Below are 22,939 nucleotides of genomic sequence, written 5' to 3' on the forward strand. Positions count from 1 at the left end.
AATACATTTAAAAAAACACGCTGAATGTAAATAAATGCAAGGGAGGGAGAAACAGCAGATTAAGTCAAAAGAATATAAAACAACTTGCATTTATGTTGTGCTTTCAGCATAGTAAAATGTTTCAAATGCTTCACAGGAACATGAACAAATAAAATTTGACACATTCGCACCTAGTGTGCCAGGCAATGACCATCTCCAACAAGAATCTAACCATCTCTCCTTGACATTCAATGGCATCAAGTTAATGTCAACTCTTCCCAATGAAATATGACAGCATGAAATACAATTTACCTTCAAAAACTGATCAAGGGCATAAGATTTCACCTAAACTGATTTTCCCTTACTAACCATCTATACTCAGTAACTAAACACATCTTAATCCGGTGTTGAGCTCAGTGCCTAATTTTGTTAAATACACTGCCTCAAAATTTATAGTTCGGTTTTTATTAAAATAAACTGTATTTACCAAGCTTGATGTGGAGATGCCGGCGTTGGACTGGGGTAAACACAGTAAGAAGTTTAACAACACCAGGTTAAAGTCCAACAGGTTTATTTGGTAGCAAAAGCCACACAAGCTTTCGAGGCTCTAAGCCCCTTCTTCAGGTGAGTGGGAATTCTGTTCACAAACAGAACTTATAAAGACACAGACTCAATTTACATGAATAATGGTTGGAATGCGAATACTTACAACTAATCCAGTCTTTAAGAAACAAAACAATGGAAGTGGAGAGAGCATCAAGACAGGCTAAAAAGACAAGTCTCCAGACAAGACAGCCAGTGAAACTCTGCAGGTCCATGCAACTGTGGGGGTTACAGATAGTGTGACATGAACCCAATATCCCGGTTGAGGCCGTCCTTGTGTGTGCGGAACTTGGCTATCAGTTTCTGCTCAGCGACTCTGCGCTGTCGTGTGTCGCGAAGGCCGCCTTGGAGAACGCTTACCCGAATATCAGAGGCCGAATGCCCGTGACCGCTGAAGTGTTCCCCAACAGGAAGAGAACAGTCTTGCCTGGTGATTGTCGAGCGGTGTTCATTCATCCGTTGTCGCAGCGTCTGCATAGTTTCCCCAATGTACCATGCCTCGGGACATCCTTTCTTGTCTTTATAAGTTCTGTTTGTGAACAGAATTCCCACTCACCTGAAGAAGGGGCTTAGAGCCTCGAAAGCTTGTGTGGCTTTTGCTACCAAATAAACCTGTTGGACTTTAACCTGGTGTTGTTAAACTTCTTACTGTGTTTACCAAGCTTGACAGTCAGCTTGCTTTCCTCAGATTGAAAAAAGCGTACAAAAGACAAGGTGGTGCAATTTGGACAAATTCTAGTCCAGAAAGCGTATTGATGTGTCATGCCTACTGGTTTTAAACCAAACAGTTTCAACAATTCCAGGATGTTCAAATGGCCAAACCCAAAAACCTGGCCAAATGAAACATTTGTCTTTACTCGAATGATGGAAAGAGACAAAGTAACTAATGTTTCACCTTATATTTCAGTCGGACAATGTAAGCAGGATTTCCATTTGCAAAGAACCAACTCATCAGAATTCTGTACATTGATGTGTGTAGGAAGGGGGGTTACATTATCTTCAATGTTTGATTTGATTTATTATTGGCACATGTATTAACAATGAAAAGTATTGTTTCTTGCGCGCTGTGTCAGACATCTAAACTTATAATTGTGTAACTTATAGCATCACTGGGTTCACAACACGCAAGAGCTGAAGCAATATGTTGCAATGTTGTAACGTAACCACACACCAGGATTCTAACTCTTTCCTTCTTTACTGCTGTCCCCTCGCCACTTTTCCTCAGCTGTCACTGGAACGCCAAACAGCAATGGAAGGAGCATGAGACAATTCACCCACATCTTGGCCACAATTCCCAGGGAAAGGGAAAATAAAGCAAGCATGGAGAAAGCCATGGAATAGATGTTGAACAGAGCCTCGTTTGCCTGCTCCAGCCAAGTTTACCTTCAGGAGTAAAAGAATGACTAGGGTAAGATTAGGGCCAGTCAAGGACAGTAGTGGGAAGTTGTGCGTGGAGTCTGAAGAGATAGGAGAGGCACTAAATGAATATTTTTCAATCGGTATTCACACAGGAGAGGGACAGTGTTGTCGAGGGGTGTACTGAGATGCAGGCTGTTGGACTGGACGGGATTGAGGTTCATGAGGAGGAGGTGTTAGCAATTCTGGAAAGGATAAAAAATAGATAAGTCCCCTGGGCCGGATGGGATTTATCCTAGGATTCTCTGGGGGGCTAGAGAGGAGATTGCAGAGCCTTTGGCTTTGATCTTTCTGTTGTCATTGCCTACAGGAACAGTGCCAGAAGACTGGAGGATAGCAAATGTTCAAGGAGGGGAGTAGGGACAACCCTGGTAATTATAGACCGGTGAGCCTTACTTCTGTTGAGGGGAAAGTTTTGGAAAGGATTATAAGAGATAGGATTTATAAGCACCTAGAAAGGAATAATTTGATTAGGGATAGTCAGCACAGTTTTGTGAAGGGTAGGTCGTGCCTCACAAACCTTATCGAGTTCTTTGAGAAGGTGACCAAAGAGGTGGATGAGGGTAAAGCGGTTGATGTGGTGTATATGGATTTCAGCAAAGCATTTGATAAGGTTCCCCATGGTAAGCTTGTGCAGAAAATACGGACACATGGGATTGAGGGCGATTTAGTGGTTTGGATCAGAAATTGGCTAGCTGTAAGAAAACAGAGGGTGGTGGTTGATGGGAAATATTCATCCTGGAGTTCAGTTACTAGTGGTGTACCTCAAGGATCTGTTTTGGGGCCACTGCTGTTTGTCATTTTTATTAATGACCGGGATGAGGGCGTAGAAGGATGGATTAGTAAATTTGCGGATGACACTAAAATCAATGGAGTTGCAGACAGTGCGGAGGGAAGTGGCAGGTTACAGAGAGACATAGATAAGCTGCAGAGCTGGGCTGAGAGGTGGCAAATGGAGTTTAATGCGGAAAAGTATGAGGTGATTCACTTTGGAAGGAGTAACAGGAATACAGAGTACTGGGCTAATGGAAAGATACTTGGTAGTGTGGATGAACAGAGGGATCTGGGTGTCCATGTGCATAGATCCCTGAAAGTTGGCACTCAGGTTGATAGGGTTGTTAAGAAGGCGTATGGTGTGTTAGCTTTTATTGGTAGAGGGATTGAGTTTCGGAGCCAGGTGGTCATGCTGCTACTGTACAAAACTCTGGTGCGGCCGCATTTGGAGTATTGTGTATAGTTCTGGTCGCGGCATTATAGGAAAGATGTGGAAGTGTTGGAAAGGGTGCAGAGGAGATTTACCAGGATGTTGCCTGGTATGGTGGGAAAATCGTATGAGGAAAGGCTGAGGGACTGGAGGTCGTTTTCGTTAGAGAGAAGGTCAAGAGGTGACTTAATAGAGGCATACAAGATGATCAGAGGATTAAATAGGGTTGATAGTGAGAGCCTTTTTCCTCGGATGATGATGGCTAACACGAGGGGACATAGCTTTAAATTGAGGAGTGAAAGATGTAGGACAGATGTTAGAGGTAGGTTCTTTACTCAGAGAGTAGTAAGGGCATGGAATGCCCTGCCTGCAGCAGTAGTGGACTCGTCAACATGGAGAGCATTCAAATGGTTATTGGATAAACATATGGATGATATTGGAATAGTGTAGATTAGAGAGGCTTTAGATTGGTTTCACTGGTTGGCGCAACATCGAGGGCCGAAGGGCCTGCACTGCGCTGTAATGTTCTATGTTCATTTTTTAAAATTGCATTAATATAGTGTCTTCAGCATAGTAAAATGTTTCAAATGCTTCACAGGAGCATCAAAGAAACTTTTGAAACAGTTGCACCACAGAAGTCCCAGGCAATGACCATCTCCAACAAGAGAGAATCTAACCATCTTTCCTTGACATTCAATGGCATTTCAATCGCGGACCTCCTCCCACTCTTAACATTCTGGGGGTTATCACTGACCAGAAACTGAACGGGACCAGCCATATACATACTGTGCCAAAGGAAGCAGTCGCTGATACATTGACAACTCTATCTCGAAGGACCACCATCTGCAAGTTCCCCTCCTGGTCACACACTACCCTGCATCCTGACTTTGAACAATGTATCACCATTCCTTCACTGCCTCTGGTTCAAAAATCTGGAAGTCTATTCCCAACAGCACTGAGAATTCTACAACACTGGACTGTAGCAGTTCAAGGCAGCACACCATTGCCTTAGTGGGCAATTATGGATAGGCAATAAAATGCCAGCCTAGCCAGAGGTGTTCACATCTCATGAACAAAAAAAAACCAAGCCACATTAGGGGGCATCGCTGCTGGTACAACATTCAGGCTTGGACTGATAAGTGATAGGTATAATTTATGCTGCACAAGTGCTGAACAATGACGACCTTCAACAATGAGTCTAACCCACTCACCAGCATTACCATTGTTGAATACCATATTTCATCATCAGAATCCTGGGGATCATTAATAACACGAAACTTAGCCAAAAAAGCCACATAAATATTGTGGCTACAAAAGCAGGTCAGACATCTAAATAACTCACCTCTCACTTCCCCAAAACATTTCCACCATCTACAAGTCACAAGTCAGGAGAGTGATGGAGCACTCCATCACTGAGGGCAGCTCCATCAACACCATCCAGGACAAAGCAGGCCATTTGACTGACAGAGCTCTGACGAAGGGTTATCCAGACTCGAAACGCTGGCTCTATTCTCTCTCCACAGATGCTGTCAGACCAGTTGAGATTTTCCAGCATTTTCTAACTTTATGCTCATCAGCAAATGGAATAGAACTGGCAACAGTCATTACACAACATTGTAGTCTTCTGAGCAAAATCAACTTAGTACAGTAGAGTTTCACCAAACTCTGACTTATAAAACAGCAACTGTAAATCAGAAACTTGGGGAAAAAAACGTTGAAAATGTTTTATTAAACAAAAATTGCAGAAGATGTCAATTGCTGCCGCATGCAAGTGCACAGAATGCAAGCAGCTGATAATTAAATTGTAAAATACATTTAAAATGTTGATAACAGTAATAGACATAAAAATAAAGGATGTTGAAGGTATCAATGGAATTCAATCCAGCTGCCAACATAGGGTCTCTAGACAGGCTAGTAACAGACAGACAGTCTCACTTCGCAGGAAGGTCACAAATGCTCAGACAAGCCAGTGTGATAAGAAATTGCCAAGTCATCTGCTGCCCACTCACCTGTCCTGAAGAGTTTGTGGTCAGTATGATTCATTACCGTATGAAACAATTATTCCTAATTTATATGGAAGCAACAGAAAACACCATGGTCTTGATTCAGGGTTCTCTTGGCTGTTGCCCATATACTGGTTTGGTCAACATTAAGCATCAGACTCTGTTGAATTTAGGCTTTTTCTTCCCTTATGGGGCAACATCTAATATTCTGACCCACAAACTAATAAAATTCATCTACACTGCCTACTTCAATTGCACAAAGACAAAATAAAACAGACGTCAAATTACTTCATCTTAAGTCAATTCACAATTTAAAATATTTAACTTTTATGATTACATGATAGGGACAGAGGGAGAAAATGTAGCTTGCAATTCCTGCTGGAAAATGTCTACACAGGCATCATTTGGGAGCAGGATGAGGCTAAGATTTCACCCACAGTGAAATAGCATACCAACATTCACAATCTAGATTCACAAGAAAAGTCACTAAGTCAAGGTACTGAAAAGCTGTTTATACCTTTGGAAAATTACTTAGTGCCAAAAACGAAATATTTTTATTAGGCTAGTTTTTCCTTGGCTACAGTGCTTTCACAATATAGACTTTTTGAAATAAACTTTGGCTACAATGGTCTAAAATTCAGCATAATATAAATATTTTAAGTTCAGCTGTCCATAAAGCAGAGCAAGGAGCCAAATTTTCAAACAAAAAACAGACATTGCTTCAGCAATATCTGTGACAGAAACTTATTTATGAACATATATGAAATACCAATATTGCAGATGCTGGAAATCTGAAATAAAACCAAGGAATGTTAGAATACTCTGACCTTTCATCAGGACAATTCTGAAAAAAAAAGGTCAACAACCTTAAACATCAATTGCTTCTCTCTCCTCAAATGCTACCAGACCAGCAGAGTATTTCCAGTACAAAAACAGGAAATGCTGGAAAATCTCAGCAGGTCTAACAGCATTGACTCTGCCGAGGCAGCAGGAAGTGTAGACAAAGCAGCCAGCATAATTAACCTACCCAAGCACCCCCGGACATTCTCTCTTTCACCTTCTTCCATCAGGAAAAAGATACAAAAGTCTGAGGTCATGTGCCAACTGACTCAAGAACAGCTTCTTCCCTGTGGCCGTCAGACTTTAGAATGGACTCACCTTGCGTTAAATTGATCTTTCTCTCCACCCTAGCTATGACTGTAACACTACATTCTGCACACTCTCGTTTCCTTCTATGAACGGTATGCTTTGTCTGTATAGTGCGCAAAAAACAATACTTTTCACTGTATGCTAATACACTTGACAATAATAAATCAAAAGCATCTGTGGAGAGACAATAGAGCCAACTCTGACGAAGGGTCATCCAGACTCTAAACATTGACTCGTCTCTCCACAGATGCTGTCAGACCTATATAACATAACTAGGAATAGTAGTAGGCCGTCTGGCCCAGAGCTTGCTCCGCCATTCAATAAGATCATGGCTGATCTTTTCGTGGACTCAGCTCCACTTACCCACCTGTTCACCATAACCCTTAATTTCTTTACTGTTCAAAAATCCTTGCCTTGAAAACATTCAATGAGGTAGACTCAACTGCTTCACTGGGCAGGGAATTCCACAGGTGAAGAGGCTCTTCAACTCAGTCGTAAATCTGCTCCCCTTATTTTGAGGCCATGCCTCCTAGATCTAGTTTCACCTGCCAGTGGAAACAACCTCCCTGCTTGCTTCTATCTTATCTATTCCCTTCATAATCTTACATGTTTCTATAAGAACTCCCCTCATTCTTCTGAATTCCAATGAGTATAGTCCCAGTCTACTCAGTCTCTCCTCATAAGCCAACCCTCTCAACTCTAGAATCAACCTAGTGAATGGCCTCTGCACCCCCTCCAATGCCAGTATATCCTTTCTCAAGTACGGAGATCAAAACTGTACACAGTACTCCAGGTGTAGCCTCACCAGCACCTTATACATCTGCAACATAATCTCCCTGTTTTTAAACTCCATCCTCTAGCAATGAAGGACAAAATTCCATTTGACTTCTTAATTACCTGCTGCACCTGCAAACCAACTTTTTGTAATTCATGCACAAGGGCACCCAGATCCTTCTGCATAGCAGCATGCTGCAATTTTTTTACTATTTAAATAATAGTCCATTTTGCTGTTATTCCTACCAAAATGGAGGAGCTCATATTTACCAACATTGTACTCCATCTGCCAGACCCTTGCCTACTCATTTAGACTATCTATATCCCTTTGCAGACTTTCAGCGTCCTATGCACACTTTGCTCTGCCACTCATCTTAGTGTCATCTGCGAAGTTTGACTCACTACACTTGGTCCCCTACTCCAAATCATCTATGTAACATGTAAACACTGGTCCCTGAGGCACACCACTAGTCACTGATCGCCAATCAGAAAAATACCCATTTACTCTCCGTTACCCAATCCTCTATCCATGCTAATACATTACCTGTAACACGGGGCACCTTTATCTTGCGCAGCAACCTTTGGTGCAGCACCTGCTGAGATTTTCCAGCATTTTCTGTTTTTGTTTGTTACCAGCATCCGGTGTATTTTGCTTTTATCTTAGTATTTCCATCATTTTGTTTATATTACTTACTTTGAATGTCACAGATATTAAAAAATACAGCAAGATCCAGTGTCTGTTTTGGAGTTATTTAAGAAAAGAGCAAAGCTGAACAAATTGAGAGAATCAGTTGCAGAATCACAACATGCTCTAACCATGTTTCAACTCGAAGAAACAGAGACACAGCAAATCACATGACAACATGCCATGTAATTGACAACATGTTAGAGCCATTAATTTACCATGATTAAAAATGCATAATTGGATTTTAAATAAGCTCTATTGTGGGATAGTTTTTTTTAATGAACAAATTTAAGTTTTTTTAAATTAGTGTCACAAGTAGGCTTACATTAACACTGAAATGAAGTTACTGTGAAAATCCCCTAGTCGCCACACTCTGGCGCCTGTTCGCGTACACAGAGGGAGAATTTAAAATGGTCAATGCACCTAACCAGCACGTCTTTTGGACTGTGGGAAGAAACTCCAGAGCACCCAGAGAAAATCCACACAGACACGGAGAACGTACAAACTCCACACAGACAGCGACCCAAGCCAGGAATCAAACCCAGGTCTCTGGAGCTGTGAGACAGCAATGCTAACCACTGTGCTACCAAACTTACATAAAATCAAGCATCGTCATGCTCTATAGCCATTGAAGACTAAGGAGATTTAGCAGTGTAATTTAAGTTGCTTCAAACAGTTAACAAAAAAAAAGTTATTTTGTTAGTTTTGTTGAGCATACAACCAAAGCCGATCTACTGTTAAGACTCGAAGGTAATCTAAAAGCATGGGGTTGCGATTCAGCTATAACATTAATACAAGATATAGTTCAGGCCAGAAATGCACTGGATGCCCCCTCAGTGAACCAGGTGGCGAATGGCTGACTTGGTGATGCCCTGGATGTTGTTACAGAGCATTTTGCATGCAGTGCCACTTAGCTCCACCTTTGCCCAGCCCCATACCACCCTTCCCTTTATCCAACATGATCAGCACTGAGCAATCACCAAGCAAAGGCCTTCAACTCTGTCAATTGTGAAACATTCTCCTCAAATTCGGTTGCTAGCAGAAATTCATCACCATTCTCCGCCTGCCCCATGATGATATGCAAGCCATGAGCCTCACCAACTCATCCACCAATGAGTGCAAACTGGGGTCAAACAGGCTGTATCATCATATCTACACTCTTCTACATCTTCCTCACAACAACAATCCACCCCATCATCTTGAAGCTCTTCGCTGGAGTGGAGCTAACCTACCGGACAAGTGGGAAACTGTTCAACTTCTGATGCTTCCAGATCAGAAGCAAGACTACCTCAACTGCTGTCACTGAGCTGCAGTGCATAGACGATGTCCGTGTGCACATGCACTCAGAGGCCGAGGTACAAACCATTGTCGCATTCGCCAAGGCATGGGCCTCAGACCAAACATCCAGACAAAGGTTTTCTACCAGCCCACTCCAGCCACATAAAACTCCCCCCGACCATCAAGATTCATGGTGAGACCCTGGACAATGTGGACCATTTCCCATATCTCATGAACCTCTTGTTGCGGGCAGTTATGGACAATGAAATCCAAGGTCAACTTCAACCTGCCAGTACACTCTTTGGATGCCCAAGGAAGAGACCTCAAATCTAGCACAAAGCTCATGGTTTACAGAGCAGACATGGTCCCCACCCTCCTGCTTGCGTCAGAAACATGGACAACGCACAGCAGGCACCTCAAATACCTGGAAAGATATCACCAATGTTGCCTCTGCAAAATCCTGCAAATGTACTGGTAGGATAGGTGTATCAATGTGAACGTCCTCTCGCAGGCCAACATCCCTACTATTAAGGCACTGGTCACACTTGACCAGTTGTGATGGGAAAGTCACATTATCCACATGCCCAAATCAAGTGCTCTCCGCCGAGTTCTGCAAAGGCAAGCAATCGCGAGAAGGCAGAGGAAATGCTACAAAGACACTCTGAAAGCCTCCCTAAATAAATGCAACATCCCCATTGACACGTGGCAATTGTTTGCCTTAGAATAAAGTGTCCCATCCACCCACCTCAGAAAACACTAGCTGCCAAACCTGTGCCAAAGTCTGCGGCTCCAGGATTGGACTATTAAGCCACCGCAGAACCAAGCTCCCAGAATGGAAGCGAGTCAGCCTCGACCCTGAGGGACTGCCAAAGAAAGAATCTGGATCATTTCAATGTTCTCCTGCCAGTTTTCCATCTTCTACTCTAATGACAACTTGAGCTCATCTAAAGCTCTGCTGACAATATCCTAACTTACACCAAGTTCCTTTCACCCATCACCCTCATGGACTTTCACTGACACCTAGTCGAGCAATACATCGATTTTAAAATTCTCATGCTGGTCTTCAAACTTCTCTATAACCTCAGCCCTCTTCCAATTCCTTCAGTACTACAATCCTGCAAGAGCTCTGCAGTCCTCCAATTCAGGAAGTGCAAAACAATAGCTCTTACTGGTAGATAAAATTTCCATGGCTAACTAATTTTCCCCTCTTACATTTCACCAAAGCTGACACAATGGTTCTGTAATCAGTTTGTTAAAAGTGCCAAAAGATACTGTGCAAGCTTACATGAGGAATATCTGCTTGAAAGAAACACCAAAATATTGATCAAGGTGTGGAAATCGATCATTGTTCACCATTTTCAACACAAAAATCAACTGCTGATTATCACAAAAAATCCTTCAGTGGTTTTATCAAAATAGATCCCAGCATTACAAAGTGGTGAAATGTGGATTCAGGGAAAAAAGGGACAAAATGACCAATGCAAAATGGCAGAGTTAATACTTTCAACAAAATAGGCAAGGGGACAATATTGTTCAATGTAAATGTGCAATATAAAACTTGCACTATATTTGCCAAATGCATGCTGTATATTTATGTACACGTGAAAGGAATAAATTGTACCATGGAAGCAAAAAGATCCAATGAGAAAGACTGAAAGAACCATTTGTAATATTCCAGGATTAATTGCTCTGAAGTGGCATCGAGTCACATTCATCACTCAGATCTTAAGGATTTACACACACTATAACCTTGGCATCACATTTGACTCTGAGATGAGTTTCTGACCTCCTATTCATGGGATCACGAAGACCACCCATTTCCACCTCAGCGACATAGCTCAAGTTTGCCCGTCTCTGCGTATTTGCTTTATCTAGAACTCTCACCCATGCCTTTGTTACCACTAGATATGACTATTGCAAGGCATTCCGAGCTGGTCTCCCACATTCTACCCTCAATAAACTTGAGATCATCCAAACTCTGCTGTTCATGTCTTAACTTGCAGCAAGTCCCATTCCCCCATCATCCCCATGTTCGCTGCCCTACATTGGCTCCTAGTTAGATAATATCTTGATTTAAAAATGCTCATCCTGGTTTTCAAATGTCTTCATGTCCTTCTCACTCCCCATCTCTGTCACTTCTCCTAATTCCATAACCCACAGATATCTGCACTCTTCCAATTCTGGCCTTTTGTGCATTCCCAATCATAATTGCTCAACCTTCAGTTGCCTAGGCCCCAAGTTCTGGAATTTTGTCCCCACACCCGTCTACCTCACTTTCCTTCTTCAAGACAGTCCTTAAAAGCTACCTCTTTGACCAAGCTTTTAGCCATCTAACCTACTGTTCTGTTCCATATTTTGTTCTATAATGCTCATGTGAAGCACCTTAGAACCTTTCATTTCATTAAAGGTGCTTAAATGCAAGTTCAATTTGTCTAAATCAAGACACTGAACAGCAGTTTGGGCTTAAGAGTTTTGCACAAATCTTAAGTTGATGGAGTACAAAATAGACAATTTTAAGCCAATTTCACAACTGAGAATGATGGTTTTTCAAGGAAGTTGTCAGTAAGGTTTTATCTTTTTATATGTAATACATATACAATACTACTACTCCTCAGTAACAGCAGCATTGTTAAGAATACTGCAAAGGAATAAATCATCCTGCTTCTCACAATTGACCCCAAAATAAAATCAAACTAATACTTCTTGATAATCAAGCTTGCACAAGTCAAGTTAATAAACTTTCTTCACTCGATTTACAGAATTACTAGTCCATTTCCTCTGGCATTGCTCACAAGTAGTTCAGGGTACAGAAATGGTTGGTTGCAAGGCATTTGAGGAGAGGCACAATTAAAGAAACAGCTAGAAAGCAATGGCAGATAAGCTGAGTAGTGCAGCATTATCAGTTGGTGCTTTCAGTTGTGTCCAGGGAACATTTACAAAGTTATTTCAGCACTCAAGAAAACATTAAGAATAAAGGGTAAAACAGTTTCAAAAAGAAAGATTAAGAAAAAGGCTATATTTGTTATGGAGATTCAACTGCCTAATTGTGTTGAATTACTATATTGATCAATTGCCTACCAGGTACCATAGTCAGGAAAGTTACAGCTTTCAAGTGCATTATTTAAAAACACAAGAATTTGCTATTTAATCACTTCTTAAATAAAATATGTAGATAGCTGTACCAACCAGCAATAATTCAACAATGACTTACATTACATAATAGACACAAAAATAAAATTGAATGTTGTGCAGATGAAGCGATTCAAAACACATAGCTGTCTCAATTTTACTGTTTTACTCGAGTTTAGTGCTGTTCCTATCATCTGTTATAAATAACACAATGTACTAAGACCATGTAAATATTAATGCAATTGTTTAGTGTTACATAGAACAAGATCAAGAGCACTAGTAAGCAAAGCTCAAACAGTTCACTAAGGTCACTTTAACTGAGAAATTATATCTGCAGCACCCGAGTAAATTTAGTACAAAAAAATTGAAAGTTTAAAAAAAAGACAGGGCACCAATGTCTAGTTAGGACATCACTGCTAATAGCAACAGGCCCATGAAAGGTACATTCATATATTATCCAGCACACGGGAAAATATGTTTTTAAACATATGCAGAATATGCAAACTAAAGGCTGAAGATGAATATTGAGCATCATCTAGCAAAGTTACATGGACCTCTTGTAGTTTCCATAAAGCATTTGAGCTCCAAGATTAATTACAGTTGTAATTTGATATATCTACTGTTTCTCCTCAGTCCAGAAGGTATGACTCCAGTAACGCTTGGTACCTCACCCAAATTATTGTTTATACGTTGGCAAGTTATTCCACTTCATACAATAGATACACACATGCACTGCTCAACAAAAAGGTCACTCAAAGACTGCAATCCAGAACAGGAAGGTGGCTGATTTTTCCACCTCCTAGCCAACTCCACATCATGAAGGCTGATAGTTGGAATAGCTGTTGGATTCAATTAAGAAGTTAATTCAGTATAGATCAGGACTTAAACCTGTTTTAGTGCTACTCTGGGAAGCACAGTAGGACATTCCACTATGTTAAGATGCTATACAAATGGAAGTAATGAATGGCCATCCCACAGGTCATTTAGGAACTCTGTAGTTTTACATTTTTTTATTTCAGGGTTCAGTTTTTCTAATCTCAGTGGAAAGCCCATGGATGTTCACTGAAGTCCATTACGCTCTTCTGCTGTATCGCTCTGGCAGATTATCAGAAGGTAATTTGCTGCAGACGACAAAGGAAACTCCTTGCACAGGACAGATCGCACACAAGATAACGTCTGCTGTGGGCCAAGTCCCTAACACATTTGGTGACATTATGTGCCTGAAAAGCACAATATATTCAAACTTCAGTGATTTTGCTTCAATTAAGCAAGCATCATACAGACAGGACCGAACTGAATCAGACAAGCTAAGCTATAATTACAGTTTAAAGTTATAACTCATGACTTATTAGCTTAATTTTAATAAACACCAAGTTTCTAGTCCTGTTAGCACTAATGTAGCTCCTATCTGTTGTCAAATTTTCAATGTACTAAATTTAAATAAATCCATGCACTGTTCAATCTTTTCCCCACTACATGATTAATACTATGCTATTTTAAGCCCACTATTAATAAAATATACATTGATGTAGCATGTGTGCCTCCCTCTGAATTGCAATGCATTTTGATAATAAGCACCTCAAACCATCCAACAAACCACCACAACCTACATGAGGTGCACACAAAATGTTTAGTGCCAGCTGCTGCAATTTTACAACTAAAATAAGGTAGCGCCCTACAGAAATGCATCGAAAAACATTTTCGAAAACAAAAATAAAATAAGACAGTTCCTGTGGCTTCCTTACTAGCTTGGCCCCGTCTCTGCCTTCAACACAAACGCACTGGAGTTGGATCCAAGAAAAAAAAAGCCTCGGCTATGACAGAAGGCACGAAATTGCGGCGACCCCAGCAGCCATGACAAACCACCACCCACCCCTCAGTAAATGGCGCCTTTTCTTCACCCACCATTTCACACCTCCTTTCCCTCAAGAGTTAAGAGGGGAATAATCCAATTGAAAATAACTAACCCCAGGGCGTCCTTCATGCCACAGCCCCCCTCCCCTCCTCCGTCTCGGTCAATAACCCCCCCCCCCCCCCCTTTTAATCCCCCCCGTCACTGAAACCTCGCTTGACAGTAGATCCGTCGCCCCCTCTCTTGTCGCCGCGCTCCACCGCCGCCCCTCCCCCCGCTCACCCTCGCCAACCGCCACTTCCCCCGCGTGCACTTACCCCTTGGGTTTAAAAGGCCCGCACGAGACCCAACCAGAGAGCCAGAGTCAACCAACCTTCCCAGCGCCCGCCCCGCCTTGACAGACAGCAGGGCTGCTCCAATCGGAGCCACGGACCCGCCCGGCTGCGGCCAATGGCCGCGCAACTGGGAGGCGGGACTCCGAAGGCGCCAGCAGGTTCGGCTGAGGCGGAGACCATGACGTCACGGCCGATGAGACATTGATTGATACAGGCTAAACCAATCAAGGTCCGAACCGTGTGCTTGCCCCCGCCCCGTATCGGAAGAGACCAATCAAAGCAGGGGTGAGGCGGGACCTGAGTTGTTTCTCTTGATCCACAAGCAGAATGCAACATTATCATGACAATTGTGCAAGGGATTCCATGATTCTAAGTTATACTGTTTAAGAAGGGGTGGAGCAAAATAGAAGGTCAGAGTTTTTATTTTTTATTATTATCACAGGTAGGCTTACGTTAACACTGCAATGAAGTTACTGTGAAAATCCCCTAGTCATCACACTCTGGCACCTGTTATTGAACAGGCTGTTCATGAACTTAGCATGGCCAATCCACCTAACCAGCACATCTTTCAGACTGTGGGAGGAAACCAGAGCACCCAGTGGAAGCCCATGCCGATATGGGGAAAACATGCAGACTCTGCACAGACAGTGGCCCAAGCCGGGATTCAAACACGGGTCTCTAGTGCTATGAGGCAGTAGTGCTAACCACTGTGAGCTAGGAGAGATTTGACAAAGTTGCCATGGGCATAAGACAAGGGGAGTTTTAATGGCAGTGTGAAAGTCTAAAGAAGATGTTAATAGCGGCACAAAGGTAAATGTTAATGGCAAAACAAGGGTCAGTGCTCTGTGAAAGCAAAACTTAAGGACAGATAGCCCTGGGTGGGATGGGGTTGAGGAGGATAGGGAAAAAAGAATGGGGAAAAAATGGATTATAAAAGTGATCAAGATGGAGGAGAAAGTTATTGGTCCAAAGTTGCTGAACTCAATGTTAAGTCCAGAAGGTTGTAAAGTGCCTTATAGCAAGTTTTGAATATGGAAAGAGTATGAATACTGAAAAACTAAAAAAAGTGGTAGCTAGAAGGAATACATTAGAAGAAGCTAGAATGAAGATTGAAGTGGATGGTATCACATTGAAACAAGTAGATGTGTTTGCATATTTACAACAAATTACTAGAGGAGATGGCAGATGATACAGAAGGATGGAGATATCCAGAATTTTGTAAAGATGAGGGATGTGTTAACAAGAAAACTCAAGCTGGTAATAAGGAAAAAAAACTTAATAAGACACTACTTTCCCATATACCTCAGAAACCTGGACAATAAATAAAGATCTGTGGAAGAAAATAGAGGCCTCTGGAAGGTGGATGCTAAGACATATACTTAAAATTCCACATACCCCCACACAATTCCCATAATCTCACGCATTTCCCACACTAATCCCCCTAACCTATACATCTTGGGACACCAAGGGGCAATTTAGCATAGCCAATCCACCTAACCTGCACATTTTTGGACTGTGGGAGGAAACCAGAGCACCCAGAGGAAACACACACAGACACAGAGAGAACACGCAAACTCCACACAGCCAGTCATCCAAAGCTGGAATCCAACCCAGGTCTCTGGTGCTGTGAAGCAGCAGTACTAACCAATGTGCCACTGTGCCACCCATTATACTGCACTATTCACAAATACAGAACAGTCCAGCACTTTACAGCCCACAAAGTACTTTTGAAGTGTAATCACTATTGTAATGCAGGAGCATGGTCGCCAATTTGCAGACAGCAAGATCCCATAAAAAGCAATGCGATAATGACCCGATGATCTCCTTCTGTGATGTTGATTGAGGGATAGGTATTGGCCAGGACACCAGGGATAACGTCCCTGCTGTACTTCTTTGGAATAGTACCATTGGATCTTTTACACCCTCCTGAGAGTAATGTTTTCTCTCAAAGGGTTGTGAGTATTTGAAACTCTCTTCCTCAAAAGCCGGTGGAAGCAGAATCTGAATATGTTTAAGGCAGCTAGATAGATTCTTGATTAACAAGGGGGTAGAAGTTTATTGGGGGTAGATAGGAATGTGAAGTTGAGGTTGCAGTCAGATCAGCCACAATGTTATTGAATGATAGGCTCAAAGGACCAAGCTCAATGGGCCAAACATGGGGAATTGGGACTAGCTTAGAGGTTAAAAAAAGGGGCGGCATGGACAAGTTGGGCCAAAGGGCCTGCTTCCATGCTGTAAACTTCTATGACTCTATGACTTTAATTCTGTACACTATATTCTGCACTCTCTTCTTTCCTTCTCTATGTATGGTATGCTTTGTCTGTATAGCGTGCAAGAAACAATACATTTCACTGTATCCCAATACATGTGACAATAATAAATCAAATCAAATCAAATCAAAGCTGCCTATTCCTGCTCCTAATATATGTGTTCACATGAAGGAACGGAATGTATTGTAGCTAAATTTGCTGATTACACCAAAGTACACTGAAAAGTAAGTTGCTTGAGGAGGTAAAGAGACTACAAAGGAATATGGATAGGTAATATGAGTGGGAAAAAATTGGCAGATAGAATGCAATGTGGGAAAACGTGAACTTGTCTACTTTGGCAAGAAGAACAGAAAAGCAGTATACTATTTAAATGGGAAGAGATAGCAGAGCCCAATGGTACAGAGAGATCAGGGTATCCTAATAAATGAATGACCAAAACGTTAGTATGCCAGTAGAGCAACTGATTCGGAAGGCAAATGAAATGTTAGCATTTATTGCAAGGGGAATGGAACATAAAAGTAAGGATGTTTTGATATAGTTGTATGGGACCTTGGTGAGAGTATATTTGGAAGTACTGTGTATAGTTTTGTTCTCCTTATTTGGAAAACAATATAATTGTGTCAAGCAGTTCAGATAATGTTCACTTGACTCATTCCTGGGATGGTATACATATCTTATGAAGAAAGATGGAACTCCAATGGGTACAGGTCCAACCTGTACCCATTGAAGTTTAGAAAAATAAGAGATGATCTTGTTGAAGTATATAAGACCTTGAGGGGACTTGATAGGATGGATTCCAGAAGGATGTTTCCACTCGATTGAGAGACTAGAACTCGAAGATGCAGTTTAAAAATAAGAGATCTCCCTTTAAGACAGAAACGAGGAGTCATATTTTCTCTTAGAGAGTTGTTAGTCTATGAAATTCACTTCACCACAGAACAGTGGAGGCTGGTTCCTTGAATTTATTCAAGACTGCAGGTAGACTTTTGGCAGAGAAAGGTGTCAAGGGTCATGGGGGGGCAGACAGAGAAGTGGAGTTGAGACCTCAACCAGATCAGCCATGATCTTATTGAATGGGAGAGCAGGCTCGAAGGGCTGAATAGTCTACTCCTGCTCCTAATTCTTATGTTCCTAATTTGAAACACATTCGTTGTGTCTACACTACCAAAATCTTTCATATTTTAAAGATCTCTATTAGGTCATCCCTCAGACTTCTCTTTTCAAGGGAACAGAGATCCAACCTGTCCATCCTTTTCTGATAAGATATACCTTACATTTCTGGTCATCCTTGTGTCTTTTATTGCACCTTCTCCAATGCCTCCCTATTACCACACTTGTTTCTGAGGCAGAATGCTATACAGTGGTCACCTTTATGTCCTTTCCCTTTGTTTTGCTAACTATTGTAAGGAGAGGATATAGAAACACCATTAGAAAATAGATAGATGCTCAGCAAGAAAGAACTTGCATTTATATAACATAACACCTTTCATGACCTCAAGACTTCTAAAAGCACTTAACAACCAGTCACTGAGAAATGTCTGGAAATACAATAGCTAATTAGCAGTAACTTCCTACAAATAACAATGCGATAAAAGGACAAGACCATTTGTTTGAGTGATATTGGTTGAAGGATAAAAATTGTTCAGGACACAAGGGGAACTTTCCTGCTTTTCTTTAATATGTGCCATGGAATCTTTTACACACATGGTGTAAAGGGCAGGCAGAGGCCCAGATTTTCTCTATGATGGAGAGGCACTTTGACATAGCGAAAATCTGCCAAATGGCTGGAAATTCTAAGTTCCACCATGAACACAGCATATTCCATTTTCACAGGGCAGGAGTTGAATCAGGTCAAGGTTCATGCGTGCATGATTCACAGAGGTAGCTGGCCATTTAAATCTCCAGGTGCCTCCACTGAAGCGGATTTTGGAAGGCCATTAGTGTGAAACCCAGAGTGTGGAGATTACGCCAGGTAACAGGAGGCCTGCATTTGATGAATTCATTTGAATAGCCAGAGTAACCCTTTGGAGAGGTAAGGTACCCCTTTGGATAGGGTCCCAAGGCACTCTCTATGATTGTTAAAAGTGAACATGATTATGCACTTTTTAAGTACAAACTAATTGAAACAGTTAAACTGTCAAAGAATTGTCCAGCTGTCTAACAATTGTCCAGCTGTCAAAGAAATGTTAAAGAACTATCCAGCTTTCAAAAACCTATTAAAGAACTGTCCAACTGTCAAAAAACTGACTAGCTGTCAAAGCTGTCAAGGAACTATCAAGTGCCCAAGCAAGCAAGTGTCCAAGATATTAGGCAAATTGACATGGAGGAGGCAATGGCAAAGGAGGTGGGTGGGGAGATGTGGGTTGACATAAGTTGGCATGGGGGAATGTGAGGGGGCATGGGTAGAGGGATGTGGGCTGGCATAGGTTGGCATAAATGGGGCATAGAGAGTGTGTGAGAAAGTGAGGAATGGAGGGAAATCTTTTGTTTTATTATTATTTTGTATTTATTTAAACACAGTCCAAGACCACAGATGCAGGCCTCCCACCTGGCCTGCTCCTGTGCACCTGACAGCCTCCACACACGCATTCCTTCTGGGGTCACCAGCCCCTACACCTAATTCAGCACCCCCCCTCCTCCCGCCCCGCACCCCTACACACACACGGGCAACCAAACATCCAACCTGTGGGTGGAAATTTTTTAAGGTTGGATTCACAGAGCCAGGAAATCTCCCATCTCTGTGCACCCAATCCGGGGACGGAAATCTGGGCTGGGACCAAATCTTTGGTTCAATATTTAGTTTGAAACACTGTACCTCTGAGATGCAAGGCTCACTTAAGTGTCATCTTAGATTACGTGCTGAACTTCTGGTGTGGAGTTTGAACCAACAGCCTTTTACTCAGAAGCAAGTGCGGTATCAATAAGCCAATGCCTGTGCTATAAAAACCCTGGTGTGGAGATGCCGGCGTTGGACTGGGGTGAGCACAGTAAGAAGTCTCACAACACCAGGTTAAAGTCCAACAGGTTTATTTGGCCCTCTCTCCACTCACATTGTCTGTACCCTTAAGACTTGATTACCTGTAAAGACTCGCATTCCAACCATTATCTTGTAAATTGAGTTTGTGTCTATATATGCCCTGTTTGTGAACAGAACTCCCACTCACCTGATGAAGGAGCGGTGCTCTGAAAGCTTGTGCTGCCAAATAAACCTGTTGGACTTTAACCTGGTGTTGTGAGATTTCTTACCATAAAAACCCAATATTGCTGTAGTTCATTTCAAATCTCATCAACCCTAATCTTATGGACAATAACACTTTAGTTCAAACAATATAATTTGATTGCTGAAGGCTGGTTCTTCATTTTATCTGTCACAATGCGCTGCACTAAAGAAAATGAATCAAAAACAGGATAAAATTGCTGCTCGCAGGTTCCATTTGTATATATATATATTCTATGCACAGCACAGCCTGCTGTGTGTGTTTCAGGGACATGAGGGATTTTCAGACAATGCTGAAAAACTGTTCAAATTTAACTCCTGTAGCTAATGATGTTATTCTGATCTCTCAAGTTGTTGGTGCGTTACAAGATTCTCAAGCCCATTTGACACTCTGCTGTGATAAAACAGAAACTTGCATTTATATTGCATCTCGCATCTCTTGTCTCAGAAAAACAAAAGCGCCCTGCAATAAATAAGCTTGACTTTTGTTATGGAAGCAGGATTGCCAACTTTGTGGATGGATTCCTGGAGGATTTTAGTCACGGGACCTCCAACCACCTTGAAAGGCCGTGGATGCTGCGATGATTGGAACGTTCAAGACTGAGAATGATAGATTTTTGTTTGGTAAGGGGAACAATGGGATCTGGAATTACAGTCGGTAAAAGGAAGAGATCACCTGCCATCTAACTGATTGACTAAGCAAGTCCAAGAGGATGACCTACTCCTGTTCCTGTGCTTTTTACAATTCTGGTGAGTTTGCAACCCTTTATGTGGGCAGGTTTTGCAACTGTTTAGTTAAACTGTTTTTGATAGTTTTATTAAAGGAGGAAAGGTGGAAATTGAAAAAATTCCTTGCTGTTCAGGTACTGCTGTTGGATTTTTAACACCCAGCTGAATTGTCAGAATAGGTAGGCTGAGCCTTTGTTCAACACTTCCTCCAACAATGCAGCTTCCCCTCGGTACTATGCTGGACTGTCATTCTAGACTGTATGATCAAATTCTGCAGTAGGACTGGAATCCAAAACCTACTGACTCAGGATACATGAGTGCTACCAACTGAACCAAACAAGTATATATGAAGTAAATCTGCAGAGCCATGCTTCATAACCATCAGAACAGTATGATGTATGATTTAGCAACATTTCCAGAGGAGCAAATGGCGACATTTAAAGACAGACCTAAAGGTTTACAGATGATAGAGAAAGAAGCCTATTGAGATTTAAGGAACATCTTACAGGGGGGAGAGAAGTAAAGAGGCAAATGGAACATATCAAGAGCTGTGTATTGTACAGAATGATTCTATTTATCTGGTTAAATCTCTCCCAAGTGTCAAGTCCTTCTTGTCATAACTGTCACAGGAAAATATTCTTTCAGAAATTTCTGTCTATTAAAATTACATAAGGCTGGGTGATCTGGTGCTGTGGCACATTGTTCCCTCAATGCAGTTAGCTAAGTTGTGGCAAGGACACAAGCTCTTCATCTGACATTCTACTCATAACAACAACTTACATTGCACTTTTAATATCACAAAACATCTCAAAATGCTTTATCGTCAGAATTCAGATCTGGCAAGGATTAAGGAGGGAATGAGGGAAGGTGGCTAAATACACTATTGAAGGAGCATTTATAAGGCAGCACTTCATAGAATCTCTACAGCCAGAAGAAGGCCATTCTGCCCATCAAGTCTGCTCTCCACCTCCCAATCCCCATATCCCTACCCATGGCTAATTGATCTAACCTATACATCTTTGGACACTAAGGGGCAATTTAGCATGGCCAATCCACTAACCTGTGCATCTTTGAAATGTGAGTGGAAACTGGAACACCCAGGGGAAACTCACATTGACACAGGGAGAACATGCAAACTCCAACAGATAGTCACCCAAGGCTGAAATTGAATCCAGGTCCTTGGCACTATGAGGCAACAGTGCTAACCACAGTGCCACCATGCTACCCACATGAACTTGAACATGGTGAGAGAATGTAGTGAACCAGAGGAACTTGAGCAGAGTTCCAGAGTGTAGGGTTGCAATGGTTTTCCATGGCAGTAGAGCAGGGGGAAGAAAGGGCACACAGTTGACTGGGTACAATTGACCTAAAGTTTATTTATTAGTGTCACAAGTAGGCTTACATTCACACTGCAATGAAGTTACTGTGAAAATCCCCTAGTTGCCACACTCTGGCACCTGTTCGGGTACACTGAGGGAGAATTTAGCATGGCCAATGCACCTAACCTGCACAATCTTTGGACTGTGGGAGGAAACCAGAGCACCCGAAGGAAACCCACGCAGAAACAAGGAGAAGGTGCAAACTCTACACAGACAGTGATCCAAGCCGGGAATCGAACCCGGATCCCTGTAGCTGTGAGTAGCAGTGCTAATCACTGTGCCATCGTGGCGCCAGCTCAGCTATCCCATCAGATGTGGCTCAGAGTAATACTTCCCCCAGAAGTAGAAATATCACTGGACAAATGACCACAAACCTCTGCTACATGTCCTTTAGCGACTGCAACAAGATCCATATTGGTGAGGTTATTTCCAGTGAACCACACAATATGTGACTGTGCTTTTCGGATCAAAAGGCCCTGGGGCAATTACCTGTCTACTTTTTTCACTAAGCAATGGCATATTTTGCAGGGACCAGAAAAGATGAGAAAGCAAGCAACAATCAACTTGCATATGCATGGCACCTTTCACATAGGAAAGTGTCCCAAGGTGCTTCATTGAGGCTTAATCAGACAGTAATGGATGCTAAGGCAAACAGAGCAATTGGAGGAAGGGTGGCCGAAAGCTTCGTCAAAACACACCTGTTTTAAATAAAACTTTGAAAGATGATAGAGAAGTGTCATGGTGGTGTGATGTAAATTCCAGTGCATGTGGTCCACACATCTGTAGACATGGCCACAATTGGTGGGATGAACAGAGGAGAAATGTATAAAAGGGCAGTCAGTGTACCGGGAGAGTTTAGTATGGTCTGGGGGGTGGAGCGGGAGGGAGGTCGTTATAGGAAATATTCTCTCTCTTTAAAAACAATTCAGATTGTAAC

General features: G+C 42.1%; 1 protein-coding gene across 4 annotated transcripts in view; it reads right to left on the reverse strand.

Annotated features, from left to right (window-relative positions):
* Nucleotides 1-14,483, reverse strand: part of LOC144479676 (guanine nucleotide-binding protein G(I)/G(S)/G(O) subunit gamma-7-like) — a 216,011-nt gene extending 201,528 nt beyond the window's left edge. For 2 of the 4 annotated variants that reach the window (XM_078198684.1, XM_078198686.1), the window contains exon 1: nucleotides 14,390-14,483. The gene's annotated coding sequence lies outside the window, so the exon portion shown is untranslated. Of the gene's footprint in view, nucleotides 1-12,891; nucleotides 13,441-14,389 lie in introns of all 4 variants that reach the window. The other 2 variants (XM_078198685.1, XM_078198687.1) reach the window with 2 other exon arrangements.
* Between the last annotated feature and the right edge of the window lie 8,456 nt (nucleotides 14,484-22,939).

Source organism: Mustelus asterias, chromosome 26 (genome assembly GCF_964213995.1).
Source record: "Mustelus asterias chromosome 26, sMusAst1.hap1.1, whole genome shotgun sequence".
NCBI classification, from domain to species: domain Eukaryota; kingdom Metazoa; phylum Chordata; class Chondrichthyes; order Carcharhiniformes; family Triakidae; genus Mustelus; species Mustelus asterias.